This window comes from Panthera onca, chromosome A2 (genome assembly GCF_046562875.1).
Source record: "Panthera onca isolate mPanOnc1 chromosome A2, mPanOnc1 haplotype 2, whole genome shotgun sequence".
Classification (NCBI taxonomy): domain Eukaryota; kingdom Metazoa; phylum Chordata; class Mammalia; order Carnivora; family Felidae; genus Panthera; species Panthera onca.
The window spans coordinates 140,904,201-140,919,137 of NC_138340.1; the positions used below are offsets into that span (position 1 = coordinate 140,904,201).

The 14,937-nt window shown below is 40.3% G+C and overlaps 1 pseudogene; it reads right to left on the bottom strand.

Moving 5' to 3' along the window:
• Positions 1 to 1,330: 1,330 nt before the first annotated feature.
• Positions 1,331 to 13,132, bottom strand: LOC132677053 (gametocyte-specific factor 1 pseudogene; annotated as a pseudogene).
• Positions 13,133 to 14,937: the final 1,805 nt, after the last annotated feature.

Consider the following 14,937-nt stretch of genomic DNA (forward strand, 5'->3'; position numbering starts at 1 on the left):
GCCAGGCTTGGTATTAAGTGTCACAGATTTAAGGTGAAATAGCATGGCTCTTGCATCAGTGAGTTTGTCATCTATTTGAAGAAGACAGATATTGACAGTGGGAAATGACAACACAGTCTGTGATAAATGCTATTATGGAAGTTCAGCATGCTCTGGCGTACAAATAAGAATTTGGAGGTGCCAGAGGAAAAATTCAAGGATGTCATGAAAGAAATGATGTGTCCACTACTCAGAAGACTGAAGAACGGTTAGAGTGGGGGCACAAGACAAAAAGAACTTCGGAAAGACTGAGTGTAGTTTTTACCGTGGCATACAGTAGATGATGACCAAATGGTGAAATCTTTTGTCTGCCAAACGAAAATTTGGACTTTACAAGGAAGACACTCCCAGACTTCTTAACCTGCCCTGTTTTTCCATGCCTACCTATCACAGTATGCTACATTTATCTGTTTTTACTCTCCATCACCTCCCTATAATGTAAGCATCATGAGGGCAGCTGTTTGGCCTACTTTCCTCTGGTGAACAGTAGCTGGGACTTAGTAGGGACCCACTAATTATGTATTAAACAAATAAAAGCCAATGGGGAACCACGAAAGAATTTTTAAAAGTGTCCTTTTATTAAATTCTTATTTATTTTAAAAAATATTTTAAGTTTTATTTATTTTGAGAGACAGAGAGAAAGCGAGAGCATGCATGAGCAGGGGAAGGGCAGAGAGAGAGAGAAAGAGAGGGAGAGAGAGAATCCCAACAGGCTCTGGGCCGGCAGCACAGAAACTGATGAGGGGCTCGAACTCACGAACTGTGAGACAGTGACCTGAGCCAAAATCACAAGTCGGACACTTAACTGACTGAGCCACCCAGGCACCCCACCACTAAAGAATTTTAAGTGCGGGAGTTGTCATGGCCGCTTTTCACAACGTAGGCCCTCTTGGACCAATGTTGCCCTTTTTCTTAGCTCTGTCTTTTATTCTCGCCTCCAATCACAATTCTATTGTCAAAACCATGTTTTCATAAGTAAACCATGAAAAGAGACAATTTGATAATGATCTGGGAAGGATACTCTATATGGACTAGTTTACTTAGAATACATAAATGGCTTTCAGATGATCAGGACTTAGAAAGAATGGAGGCTGCAAGACAAATTGGAAAAGGCATGGATTCTGGAGTTGGACAGTTGTAAGGGCAAATCCCAGCCTCCAACATTTATTTACTCACTATACAAGCCTGAGGGAACTAACCTTCTATTCTATATAATGGCAATGCTATATACTTTTGAGGATTCTTGAAAGGATTGACTAATATAATACACAGAAAGTATTTGGCCTCAGAACTAATTGTGTAAGTGTCTGTAGGAGGAAGGAGGTGGATATGTTTTTATTGGATGTGGGAAGGTATCTGTATTGCTGTTGTCAAGTGGAATGTCAAAACTGTAGACTTCTTCCATAGCAGACTTGGCCATGAACCCAGTAAGAAAAGAGACCACTAAACAGAAAAAGAGAGTTAGCAGGAACAATTTATGTAATACACAACTTTATATACGATCGGGTTTACAGAAGCAAAGTTGGATTTCCTCTTAGATCCCGTATTTTCACTAAGGATCCTGTTTGTATCTGAGACACAAATGGTATCCCTGCTCTTCAGGAACTTGCACACTGATAGGGATGATAGATATGTCAACCGAAATTGTCCATAGAATGTGGACTATACAAACATTTTAAAGATGGGAGAGCTATAGAAACATAGTTTCATCCTGTTAGCACAATATGCTAAAGGAATTGAGCAAGGTAGCTTCAAAAGATGCAGAATTCATTTGTTAGATACAGATTGCATCCCTAAACTCTCAAGTGTCATACAAAACCAGTCTCACAGGTACAGCAGAGAGCTTAGTTTCGAAGTTATTAAAGAAGGTACCTGCTTTTATTTTTGAAAGTGAACTGGAAAGGAGTACGGATATAAAGTAGACCATTTGGTTTATTATATAGATACATTCTATATTGTTGGAAGAAAGCAGACGTTTGCTAAGAGATCATGAGTAGGAATTTAAGGGTACTTGCTGAGTAGTGATGAAGACAGGAAATGGTGTTTAAAAAAAGAAAAAAGCTCTTGGGGTGCCTGGGTGGCTCAGTCGGTTGAGCTTCTGACCTTTGATTTCAGCTCAGGTTATGATCTCACAACCATGGGATCTAGTCCCACATTGGGCTCTGCACTGGATATGAAGCCTACATGAGATTCTCTCTCTCCTTCTCCCTCTGCCCCTCCCCTGCTTACATGCGCATGCCCCCTCCCCTCTCAAAAAATAAAATAAAATTTAAAATTAAAAAAAAAACTCTTGGTAGTGAACTTTGGATAAATATATCCATCCAGGAGAATTCATTGTTGGATTCAATATAGCAAACATTTGCTGACATAAAAGTGGCTAACAGGAAAAATGACATCCCATAGGAGTGATTAGGACAAAACAAAGAGTAGAAGTCCACAAAATGAGAAATATTTCCTTAATGCTCATCTTTATTAATGAGGTAGTCATGAAAGAAATTACTTTCCCCAATTTTTCTATAAATTGGCTGCTGGTAAAGTAATAGTGATCTTTAGATGGCGTCTGACCTATTAAGGAAGAGGACAGTTGGGTACATATTATTTTGTGTAGATATTTGAGGACTATGAGACATTTATTTGCCATGTAACTTCGCACTGCAATGGAAGAGTGACTTCTGGCCTATATCCCTTCCACCCCACTCCCAGCTAAACTCAGTGAAGGCAAAGTATGTGCTTTGGATACTGTGACGTAGCATAATTCTTGGTACAGGGAAGGTGCTCGATAAAAAGCTGAAAAAATGCAGGGGCGCCTGGGTGGCCCAGTCAGTTGAGCATCTGACCGTGTCTCAAGTTACGATCTAGACTTCAGCTTAGGTCATGATCTCACAGCTTGTGAGCTTGAGCCAGCGTTGGGCTCTGTGCTGACAGCTCAGAGCCTGGAGGTTGTTTCAGATTCTTTGTCTCCCTCTTTCTCTCTGCTTCTCCCCCTTTTGTGCTTTTTCTCAAAAACAAACACAAACCAAACAAACAAAAAAACCAAAACAAATGCTTTTCTCTTTGTTCATAATGATATGTTTTCTCTTTGTTTTTTTCTCCTTTGTTTGCAACCAAAGAGAGAGGGAAGGGAGGAGGTGGAGAGAGAAGGTGGGAGAGAAGAAAAAAACTCATCTGCCCAGATGTCACAAATGTCACAAATGTCATTGCCTCTTCTTGCCTCAGACTTCCTTTAAGAAGTAAAAAGGATGAAGCCTCAAAATGGTGGTATTGTTTGGGATGTGTCAAATCCAATCTGCTGTGTACTCACAGGTTATAGTACAAAGTCACTAAGATCTTAGGGTAAACTCTTTGAGGCATTAAATTTCCTGTAAGGAAAAAGGAAAGTTTTTTGTGATAGATCTTACTTCTGTATGACTAAACTCTGTTTAACATTTGATTCAAGATGGAGCTGTAAAAGTACTCAAAATGATTCAAATTATTATTGCACATTTTTAAGCTTCAATAATTAAAAAAAAATTTTTTTTAAGTCACAGGCAGTTAATCTTTCTATGACTAGATTAGGAGGGGGAAAAAAATGAAGACCCACTGGTAGCAGGAAGAAGCAAGAGACTTCTAGGGTCTGGCATTTGATGAGATAGATCTTTAGGTGCCATGCATTTCCATTGTTTTTCCACGGCGGAACATTCAGCAGAGAGAGCACGCATGCCTGAAGCCAGGTTACTCTCATGTTCCGCAACGATGTTGTTTGCAGGGTTTTTATTGCCACATAGTTGGCCGTGCCCCCAGACAAATGGGTGCTGGTCTGTTTCTCCCAGATCTTTATCCCAGTCTCCATCCCAAGGAGGACACTGCTATTTGCTCTCAGCCAGAGAGCAAGGTTCCTGGTTTGGTTGACAACATCCTGCTCAATATGACTTTTATCGTCATAGCTCTAGATATGATGACTGATTTCGCCAGATGTACCTGGTGGCGAGCACTGAAGGGAGAAGTCAAAATGGTCGAAACCATTTTGCTTTCGACATCAGGATGATTCTTTCTGCACTTGATAAGAGGGTAAGGAATCCTTTAGGCCCTGATCTGGTGGTTTTTATCTCAGGGGGATTGTCATAGCTTTTCATGGTCCAGGGAATAGATGTAAATTTCTTCCAGGTTGGAAATGAAGGAGCTGAATCCAAGGGCTGGGCGGAGACACGCTCTGCCTACAGTCAGTCCCTTTCTCCTCACATCCGGGCCCCAGCAACGCTCACTTCCATCCTGGATGTTAGCAGGTGGGGACCTCACTTCCTGTAGCTCTAATAACTTTTTTTTTAAAGTTTATTTATTTGATAAAGGAGGTGGATGGACAGAGAGAGGGAGATGGAATCCCAAGCAGGCTCCACACTGTCAGCGTGGAGCCCAATGCAGGACTTGAACCCACAAACTGGGAGGTCATGACCTGAGCTGAAACCAAGAGCTGATGGCGTAACAAACTGAGCCACCCAGGTGCCCTTCATAATTTTGTTAAATAGAATCACTTGTACAGTCTTTTATATTATGTTGTTCTAAAATCCTTTTTGTTCTTACAAAGTCATTGCTGCTTATGGTGAAATAATACAAAATTACACAGTGGAAAACTAAAAGTCCTCTTCCCTCCTCTCTCTACCAGTGATAACTCCCGGTTACAGTTTCTTCTATGTAATTCCAGAAATTTCCTAGAAATGTAAAAGCGAATGTGCGTGTATACTGTTAAAAGATAAACTGAGGCATATTAAAAATTGTAAGAGTTTATTTGAGCAAAAACTGATTCAAATCGGGCAGCACCAAACCAGAGTGGTTAGGAGGGCTCTGCAGACAAGGACCAGGGGAAAGACTCATACAGAGAACAGAAGGGAAGCAACGAAAGGAAATTATTGATTGGCTAAAGCTTTATGCCTATTGGCTGTTTATGACTGGTTGTCCCTAGTGTTTTAATTTTGTGACTTTGAGGCATCTGTAGGTTTAGATTTTGGTTTGCCTCTATAGGCTGCCACCGCAATGGAGCCACATCAGTCTAAGGGCATTTTTGTTTAATTTGACAATATATTTAACATAAATAGGCCTATGGTGTCCACAATGGTCTACAACTTGCTTTTCCCACATGACAATGTATTTGGAGTATCTGTAGTAACCACAATGTGCTTCACTGTACCCTATCTGGCAATTCTTTTCAAATTCTTATTGTTGGATGTTTCATTTTCTCAAGATTTTGTCTCCTCTGTCAAAAATGTAGTTAGCATTTGTATGTATGTGTGTGTGTGTGTGTGTGTATGTATCGGCACACTTTTGCCAGGCTGACGTGGAATTGCTAATGCAAAGGGTATGTGCATTTCCACGTAGACAGACACTGCAGAATTCTCTTCTAACACGTCTGTTTCAACGAAGGAACTCAGCAATAGCGAATGAGACAAAGAAAGTTTTCCTTCCCAACACTGGGCATTGTCAAGTTCTGTCGTTACCAATCATTCATAAACTTGGTTCTTAAATACTAAAGTTCATGTTTTTTCATAGTTTGTTAAGGGCATTCTTTTTTCGTGCCAAGACATTTCTTTCTTTCTTTTTTTTTTTTTAAAGAGTAAAGCTCATTTTGTTTCTCATTTATGCCCAGACTCTATTTTAGGAGATTGTTGCCATTTCTGAAAATGAACACAGACTTTCTCAGACATCAACCAATTATAATATGAAACAGGAAACCAAAGACCAGGTTTTAAAAGAACACTTTATTTCTTTTGCCTATTATTTTTCATGGGGTATTTGGCTTTAATGATTGTTAGTATATTTTAAAAGTACATTAGTCACGAAGAGCTACAAATTCCTCTACCCACTGAATCTCATTGTTTTCATGAGCTATACAGCCGTATGAAGTTTTGGCAAATAACTCTTTTGTAAGAAGTATCTTTTAAATAAAATAAGACAGTTTTTCATGGGAAGCCTAACCCCTAGTAGGAAGATACAAGAATAAGCTAATCCCAGTTTAAACATTAGCAAGTTGTTGACTTTGGGTTAGTCCCTTGCCTTCTCTGACTTTGTTTCCTCAAATGTGAAAAGCCAGTTTTTGAGAAGACTAGAAAAAAATAAACACAAGTTAGCTAGTGCAGTGCTTGTCATCAGAATGGTAGCTACTTGGAAAGTGATCGTTATTTATCTGAAGGCTTTATATAAGATCCTGAGTTTTCCCTCTATTAGATGATTTAGAGTTTACACTTGGAATCTAAGACTGGCTTTAAAATTTTCATTTTGAGGAGTATTATATTCAATAAGACGTATTTATAATTGTTCTTTACTTAAAAAGGATAAGTAGGTTTGATTTGATTGAAAACAAATTGCCTACCTCTGGCACAGTGAGTTATTAGGCCAATATGCAACTATTATCAGAAAAAAATTAATACATCTAGGAGTTTCTGTCTTTTGACTGATGTGCTGTGTTTCCAACTAGACCCTATAAAATTTTAACACATTGTGTTAATCCAACTTTGTTCACTTACTTGGTTTCCAATTATTTCATCACTACAACACATTTTTAATAACAAACTTCAGAGTAGAAGGTAGCACATACAGTTTTTACTGAAATCTATTTCTTCCCCCACACCAACTTGCTAATCCTAAATAATAGATATAAGGACAAGGATGGGCTTGGGTTAATATATAGTTATGTAACTTTTGGAGAACATATCATTATGGATTACTTTATTTTTCTCTTAATTGAAGATCAGAGAAAAGATTTCTGGGTCAGCCATTTTATAAAAGTAGAAAAAATCATTAAGATTATAGTATGTAGTATATACATATTTTTGAAAGTTGAACAGCCAAAGGTATACTTTCTGCATCATATACAAAACTTAAATCCTTGAATGGTGAGAGATTTCAGTGACTAAAGATTTTAGTAATGTCTCATTCCCATTTGATGTTAAGAACTAGCTTTCCTGAAATTGTCAATCACTGCCCTATCACTCTTCATAAATAAGAAGAGCGTCCATTTGTTATTCAATATTTAATTATATGTTTTACACACAACTGCCCATTTATTTATTTATTTATTTATTTATTTATTTTTGCATGAGGAAACAGAGCCTTAGATTAAGTGCTTCTCCATCGTCACATAGGTACAGCTGCAAAGAAGACCCTGGTGACTTTGACTTCCAAGCCTGTGCATTCTGCCATTACACAATACTGCTCTCCCGTCAGGTTAGGAGATGAAATAACAGTACGTAGAACTTAGGGCTGCTTCCGATTTCTTCTTTTTACTCCGCAGCACCATCTACCAACTACTGAGAATTTTTCTGAGTGCTCGACCCAGAGCGCAGGTGATCAAGGGGCACTCAGTTTCATCTGTACTTTCAATATGTAACTTCTATGGATTAAATGGGAAACTGGCATTCAAGGAAAGAGGGAGACTGGATAGGCTACCACAAGTTTGCCTCATCCTGACGTTCGTGACACACAGTGATAAACTGTACATTTTCAGCAGCAGAGGCAGGCGCGTAACCGTGTCAATCCCAAGGCCTTTTTAACAATTCCATCTCTATGTCCTTGAAGCTTTTGGTTTCAGAGAAGAGAAATGATAACTGGTCACACGCTAGTCCATTATGTCACCAGGAGAAAACCAGTCATTTTATCTTTCAGATAGAACATGAGGTATGAAGATGCTAAAAACAGAATATAAATAATTGCTGGCATGTGGTTGCTTTAGAAGTTTTATGTCTTTGAGAGATGATTTTCTAAAAATTTGCTTACTTATAAAACTGATTTTCAAGCGATTTTATTTTTCTTCAAGTAACAAATTTAATTTGGTGAGTATTTTGGCAGGGAGAGAAATGGTGGGTGGGAAAGTTAGTGATCATATCTTCCTGTGATCGTTTTATGTATTCCCGGTGGATAAGCTGAGCAATATTTTAAAATGTAGACTCTAATATACTAGTCGTGAAACAACATGGTGTATGAGAGAGACCGAAAGAGAGACAGAGACAGAGAGACAAAGAGAGATGGTGGGAAAGTAAGTGGTCAGAGACTGAGACAGGGATGGAAGGATAGCAGGATGAAGAGAGCAACAGAAGATTAGTCAAGTTCAGGGAAGTATGGGACTTGGTAGGAGGGGGAGTTGAGGCTGGAGAGGTAGATAGCAGTCATATATGAGGGTCTTCTGGGCTATGCTAATGGACCCCAAGTTAATCTTTTAGGCAGCATTGAAACGGTCAGATTTGTATTTTACATCTGTAGAGAATGCCTGTGTGGTTCAGTCGGCTGAGCGTCCGAGTGTCCAACTGTTGGAGATCAGGTCACGATTTCAAAGTTCATGACCGGAGCTCCACATGGGGCCCCGTGCTGACAGTGCTGCGGAGCCTGCTTGGGATTCTCTCTCTCTTCCTCTCTCTCAAAATGAATAAATAAACTTAAAAACAAATCCGTGGAGAAGGTGAGGTAAGGAGATACGGGCTCTTTGAGCCTAGAGGCAGAAAACCAGTTGGAAGGCTGTTGCTATTATCTAGAGCAGAGACGATGACGTCTTGAACTTCAAGGGAAGTTTCAGGGATGGAGAGAAGAGGATAGAAATAGAAATCAATAGATTGCTGGGGTGTGGGAAGGTTAGGGAAAACAAGGAATCTGATGTGACACCAGGTTTCTCGCTGGGCTATATGCCACCCACTCCCAAGAAAGGAGCAGGGATGGTGAGCAGTGTGGGGACTCGTTTGAGCATGTTGCATCTGAGGTGACTGTGAGGTATCCAGAGAGTTTTGTTGTTGTTGTTGTTTTCATTTTGTTTTTATTAATTTTTTAATGTTTATTTATTTTTGAGAGAGAGAGAGAGAGAGAGCAGGGGAGGGGCAGAGAGAGAGGAAGACACAGAATCTAATGCAAGTTCCAGGCTCTGAGCTGTCAGCACAGAATCTGATGTGGGGCTCAAAGCCATGAACTATGAGATCCTGACCTGAGCCGAAGTCAAACGCTTAGCTGACTGAGTCACCCAGGCACCCCTTTATTTTTGTTTTTAAGCCATACGATTTGGAAGCTCAAGGGAGAAAAGAAGGGCTGTGTCATTAATAAATAATAATAATAGTCGGAGAGATACAGTATGCCTAATATTTTGAGAAGATAGTGTCTGGAGTCAGACTACCTGAGTAATGAAGAACCATCATTTACTGACTGTGTGAGTTTGAGCAAGTTGCATAATTTCTCTGTGCCTTAGTTTCCTCATCTGTTGTGAGAATTAAATGAGTCGATACATGTAAAGCTTTTAGATCAGTGTTGGGCACATAGTAAGTACCATATACCGGTTTGTTGTATTGTTGTTATTTTTAACTCAGCTCTCATTTATTGCACACTTGCTCTGGGCCACACCTATGCTGAGAACTTAGAGGCAGTTTCTCGCTCACGCTCCATAACACCCTGTGATGGTGATACTGTTGCGTTCTAAAGAAACTCAGACCTCAGGAAGGCTGATCAGATTGCCCAAAGCAACCTACAAGAAGTAAAGGGCACAGCCAGGATGCAAACTCAAGCCTGAAGCACAACAGGAGTCCAAGGCCATTAAGGTGATACCTGAAACCATGAGAGGGTATAAAGGGAGAGGAGCCAGGAAACACCCACATTCCTCCAGAGGTGGGAATAGGGGCAGAGAAAAGCAACTGACGACTTGCTGTGCAAAAAGCAGAAGCAGGTTAGCCAAGTCGATTGTAGCCGGAGCCCAATAAAGTAAGGATTTACTTTTCAGGCTGCTTTTATAATTCCTCCTTTTCCTCTACCCCTCACATTGAGATTTTACATTTTACACTTCTGTGCATGAAAAAAAATTACTAATTAGACACACAAATCTTGACTCCTATACCAGAGGCATCACGTTATCTGATAGACTTAAAGTATGATGGAAGAACTTAAAACTTTGAAGCTCTGAGCTGCTGATCTATGTTAGAGCTGAAGAGCTTTCTCCTTCCTTAGGCGGTGGTCATAGGGATTAATAATCCTATCTGCCTCTGTGTCCCAGTTCAGTGTTACTTCCAGGGTCCCCCTAGCCTATTTTCATGGTCTTTGTCTGGAGTTCCTGGGATTTATTCTGTATATATGTTCTAGCTTGCTAGGGCTGCCCTAACAAAGCACTGCAGAGTAGGTGGTTTAAACAACAGAAATTTATTTCACCACAGTTCTGAAGGATAGAAGTCCCGGGTCAAGGAGTCCACAGGATTCGTTTCCTCCAAGAGGCATAAGAGATAGGTCTGTTCCAGGTCTCTCTCCTTGACTTGTAAATGGCCATCCTCTCCCCGTGTCTTCCATCCATCCTGTATGTGTTCAAATTTCCTCTTTGTGAGGATGCTAGTCATATTGGATTAGAAGCCACCCTAGTGATCTCATTTTAACTCGATTACCTCTGCAAGGACCTTGTCTACAAATAAAGTCACATTCCGAGGTACTGGGGTGGGACTTCAATATATGAATTTCGAAGGGACATAATATGGCCCACGAAAATATCAGTATCCTAATGATGTTTACTTTAATTGTTAAAGACTTTGACTTTGAATCCAGTATGGAAATGCAGTACAAGTAAAAAAAAAAAAAAAACATATTCTCCCCCACCATTTTGTAGTATCAACGAAAGGAAACAAATTTTCATTTTACATCCTCCCAGTCAGATTTTCCTTTTCCAGGCCATAAGATATTTAATACAGAAGCTTTCTTCCTTGTCTTGATGAGGAATAGAGATTTGCCCTCAGTTTTAAAATTAATTTTCACGAGTGTACCTGCCCATTCAGCCAACTCTGTCTCTTGTGGTCAACATCCTTTAGGGAATGGGAAAACCATAACTACCATGACCAACATTCTGGGCATTAATTGCAGTCACTCTCCCAGGTGCTGTGGAAAGGGGGGCAGATTATAAAGATTCTCTGACCTCAAGATATGTTTAACTTCATGCTATTATTCTTAACCCTTTTTGTATCATAGAGGCTTTGGGAATCTGGTGAAAGCTAGCTTTTCTTCTCAGATATTTATATACAACGAGAAACAAAATTATGGATATAGCTGCTTTTGTTGCATTAGATCAAAACACTTTTATAAAGAATTGTGCCCTTTCCATCCTCCTTTACATGCAAAATTAATTTCAGGCAACTTTCTAAAAAAATAGGAAGAAGGAAAGAAAGAAATCCAATGTGTGCAAATAAAATTAAACCATAAAGTTTTTCTTTGCTAAAAAATAAACTTCAATGAGAAGGCATCTCTCCCATGGCTTGAATGAGAAGCTGAAATTACTGAATAGGGTCTGGCGTGATGTCTAGGTACCTTTCTGTAGACTTTCTGCTTTGACGGGAACACAGGCTGAAAAGCTGTGCTCACAATGGCATGTTGTGGCAAACAGAATCAGTTCATGTTCACAAAAGACACAGTGGGCTTATCGTAAGAGAACGCCAAGATATTCCAAGATTATCTGACGTGGATAGTGGATTTATGTTGTTTAATTTCCACCGGCTTCACGTCACTGAGTTTCGTCTTCAGCAACGGAATGCTGTTGATGTCAGCAAAGGGAAGATTAAGAGTTCATGTTTCAATTTTCAGGTTGTCTGATCAGAAGTACTTTAAAGAGTTGCGGGGTTTCAAGTTGTCAGCATATTTCTGTATCACAGATTTGTAAAAGAGAAGGAGTTCATATTCTGCTTTCATTTCATGAGAAAACATTTTGAAAAGGCAATGATTCAAGGCACCAGCATTAACAAAGTTGATACCTTACCATAGACAAGCAGGGCCAGAGAAAGCAATGGGTGTAGAACTTACTGCATAAAGATTCTTCCTCTAAGCTGTGTCACAAGCACCACAGATGTTCTGTCTATTCACAAAGTGCCCAACGAGTTATATTTGCAGAAGAAACTTCTCAGCATTTCAAAGATATTGATGGATTTGAAATTTCTGAATGGACTTGCTAAATAGGAGTTTATTTTTGAAGGCATCAGCTGGCTGCATAAAGCAGCTTCCAATTCCTCCATTGGATGCCTCGAAACATTATTTTTAAAAAGTCGACCATCATGGAATAATTTCATTTTTTTGGAGGTACTGCTTTAACCTGTCTCCTTTGCCCCAAACCATATACTAACTTGACCATTTTGGGGGTACACAGATTTTACCATTTACTTTGTTGTTATTTTAAGAGCAGGCTGATTCATTAGGGCCCACCCAATTTTGGTAAAGTCTTGACTTTTCAACCCTAGTCTTCTTTTCTTAGAAAAGATCTACACTTGCAAGTTTTTGGAAGAAAAATTATGAGATACTAGTCCTGCATTTTTGTTTTCGCATTCCTTCCACTGACAAGAAGTCATCCTGCCAAAACAACTCGGGCTGTGGTGTTCTGTCACACGTAGGAGGAAGCAGAGCCAAAAAATATTTGGTATTTCTTCCTTATTATTTTCTTTGACATTTTCTAACTTAAGCCAATCCTGATGTAAACAAAGGCAGATGCTCATCATCATAATGGCAGGGCACATATTTTAATTCCTACCAGTGGAAAGCTGTTCTGACATATGCCAACACTGATGAGGATACAGGGCATGTCTATAGGAGCAGCCATAATAGACACAGAAATAATGTATTCACTAAGGTGTTTGGGGGGAAAAATCACATAAAAATTACTGTTGTGTGTGCGTTTCTGTCCCAGTGTACGTTCAAATGCATATCCATGTGCCTGATTCACAGACCTCCCTCTGATGCCCCCGCCATAGACCCCAGGTTAAGAGTGCTGGCATAAATGAGTGGGCCGTATCTTCAACGAAACCCCAAATCCAGTGTGAGTCCAATGGTGGGAGAGACCCACTTTCCTGGTAGTCTTAGAAAAGACCTCATAAGTCCCCAAGAAGATAACATTGGAGCTACAACTTGAAGACTGAGCAGCAGTTTATTAGGGTGAGAAGAGGACCAAGATAGAAACTGAAAAGGGAAATGCCATAACCGGGGAAGTTCCGGTAGTGCTTGTGGATGACTCTAAGAAGCTAAGGGTTGTGTTGGAAATGTTTAGCTATCAAGACAGAGAAAACTACTCAGGCTTGAATTTGAACTCTGCTATTTTTCTACATGACCCTGCATAACTTTTGTAATCTCCTTTTACCTCCATCTCCTCGTTTTTGATAATGGGATGGCAGATGAAAGTCAGCATGTGCTGGTACCTTGTATTTGTCCAAATAGGATTTCTTTCAACCCTCCTTGCCACACCAAGTTTATGGACACCCGATGAAAGGGGATACAGCCACCCTTCCCTTCATTTAGGGTAAATAGCGATAGTAATAATAGTTTTGGTAATTCTAATAGCTGGAATAGAACGAGCCTATACTCTGTGCACGTGTTGTATTAAGTGTGTTGCATGCATCATCACGTTTCACTTCATAACATCTGAGGGTAGCAGCTGTCATCGTGTCCATGATGAGGAAACTGAGGTTTAGATAGGTTGAGACATAGCTGGAATTCCTCAGATAGCAGACATAGAGCCAGCCTTATGCCAGGCTCTTTCCTCAACCTACCCTGTTTTAAATTTCCTCCTAAGCTAGTCTTCTTCAATTATGTTCAGTGAGCTCCAATTATGTCCAATGTGCCTGGACACACCCTCTCTGGTCAGCCTCTCAGGCTGATGCTTCCCTTGGATGGTCTAGTCACATTTGATTGACTTCTTTCCATGAGGCTGCTTCTCAGACCATCCTGGCTGCACACACCTCTGTGTGCAAGTGACACATGTCACCACTTGACCTGGCTGCAGGTCCTTATGTGTCTGTGAGAGGGAATTCAACGCACTGCTGAGCTACTGTCAAGACCAAGTAAAATACTTTCTCCTGGAACATGCTAGAAACGAGTGCCGCTGTTACCGCCGAGTGACATAAAATTGTGTTAAGCAAAAGCTGTGACTGCCCCGGGTCTCACTTGTATGTTGAGAAAATTGAGCATGGGGGAGGACAGAGAACAAGAGCGGGGAAAAAGGAACAGCAAAAAATAAAACATTTTCTAAAATGGTGCTCATGGTATGGAGGCTAGGTGCTTCTCTGGGATCTATACACACACATGGTGGGTTTCTTTTAATTTCTTTTAAGGAATTTTGTCAGGTTATAATCAACTAGGGAGCTTGTCCTGCCTGAGGGAAATGACTCCAGTTGGAGCTAGTTTGACTTCACTGTTTACATTTCTGAATTTCCTCCCTTATATCTTCCTCTGTCAATGAACTTATCTACCCAGCTCAAGGTTATAGGAAGAAAGTATCTTACTTGATATCTTAGTCTCTTTGGGCTGTTATAATAGAATTCCATGGGCTGGGTAGCTTATAAACAACATAAATTTATTGCCCACAGCTCTGGAGGCTGGGAAACCCAAGATCAATGCACCTGCATGGTCATGTTTTGGTGAGGGCCTCTTCCTGGTTCACAACTGGCCCCTCCTCTCTGTGTCTTCACATGGTGGAAAGACTAGGGAATCTCTCTGGAACTTCTTTTATCAACACACTAATTTCATTCACGAGGGCTCCACTCTCATGAGCTAAGCAACTCCCAAAGGCCTCATCTACTAATCTCAATCTGTGGGGGAGTTAGGATTTCCCCATCTGAGATGCAGGGGGACACAAGCATTCAAACCATGGCAGCTAATTTCTGCCATTTTTGTTTATTTAGGTTGATTCTGTGAAGTAATATGGTAAAGAGTAATAAGGAACAGAAGCAGAAGATTGATCTTGGGGCCTGCCAGCCTCAACTTCCTGACCACCCCACCACTCTCAAGATTTGGGCTAAGGGTGCCGTCAGCCACAGCCCTGTAAACCTCTTGGACTCATTCCTGATTCCAATTTGAAAACTGTCTTATGCTCTCTGCCACGGTGGATGTAATCTTTCTTCCTGCTGAAGATAGTATATTGCAAGTCACCCAGATGGACCTTCTGGGTAGCAT